This window comes from Schistocerca gregaria, unplaced genomic scaffold (genome assembly GCF_023897955.1).
Source record: "Schistocerca gregaria isolate iqSchGreg1 unplaced genomic scaffold, iqSchGreg1.2 ptg000577l, whole genome shotgun sequence".
Classification (NCBI taxonomy): Eukaryota; Metazoa; Arthropoda; class Insecta; order Orthoptera; family Acrididae; genus Schistocerca; species Schistocerca gregaria.
Genome location: NW_026061968.1, coordinates 623,086 through 624,417, shown reverse-complemented (window position 1 = coordinate 624,417; position 1,332 = coordinate 623,086).

The following is a 1,332-nucleotide window of genomic DNA, read 5'->3' as shown; positions in this document are numbered from 1 at the left end:
GGCAAATGTGGACTCTGGCCACAATCTATTGGTTATGACCTGTAGATTAAAACTGAAGAAACTGCAAAAAGGTGGGACCTGGATAAACTGAAAGAACCAGTGGTTGTACAGAGCTTCAACGAGACCATAAGGGAACAAATGACAGGAATGGGGGAAAGTAATACAGTAGAAGAAGAATGGGTAGCTTTGAGGAACGACGTGGTGAAGGCAGCAGAGGATAAAGTACGAAAAAAGATGAGGGCTGCTAGAAATCCTTGGGTAACAGAAGAGATATTGAACCTAACTGATGAAAGGAGAAAATATAAAAAGGCAGTAAATGAAGAAGGCAAAAAGGTATACAAATGTCTCAAAAATGAGATCGACAGGATGTGCAAAATGGCTAAGCAGAGATGGGTAAAGGACAAATGTAAGGATGTAGAGGCTTGTCTCACCAGGGGTAATATAGATACTGCCTACAGGAAAATTAAAGAGAACCACTTGTATGAATATCAAGAGCTCAGATGGAAACTCAGTTCTAAGCAAAGAAGGGAAAGCTGAAAGTTGGAAGGAGTATATAGAGGATCTATACAAGGGTGATGTACTTGAGGACAATATTGTGGAAATGGAAGAGGATGTAGATGAAGATGAAATGGGAGATATGATACTGCATGAAGAGTTTGACAGAGCGGTGAAAGACCTGAGTCGAAAACCTTCCATTAGAACTACTGACAGCCTTGGGAGAGCCAGTCCTGACAAAACTCTACCATCTGGTGAGCAAGGTGTATGAGACAGGCGAAATACCCTCAGACCTCAAGAAGAGTATAATAATTCCAATCCCAAAGAGAGCAAGCGTTGACAGATGAGAAAATTACCAAACTATAAGTTTAATAAGTCACAGCTGCAAAGTACTAATGCAAATTCTTTACAGATGAATGGAAAAACTAGAAGCCAACCTCGGGGAAGATCAGTTTGGATTCCGTAGAAATATTGGAACACATGAGGCAATACTGACCCTACGACTTACCTTATAAAGTAGATTAAGGAAAGGCAAACCTACGTTTCTAACATTTGTAGACTTAGAGAAAGCTTTTGACAATGTTGACTGGAATACTTGCTTTCAAATTCTAAAGGTGGCAGGGGTAAAATACAGGGAGCGAAAGGCTATTTACAATTTGTACAGAAACAAGATGGCAGTTATAAGATTCGAGGGACATGAAAGGGAAGCAGTGGTTGGGAAGGGAATGAGACAGGGTTGTAGCCTCTCCTCGATGTTATTCAATCTGTATATTGTGCAAGCAGTAAAGGAAACAAAAGAAAAGTTCGGAGTAGGTATTAAAAGCCATGGAGAAGAAA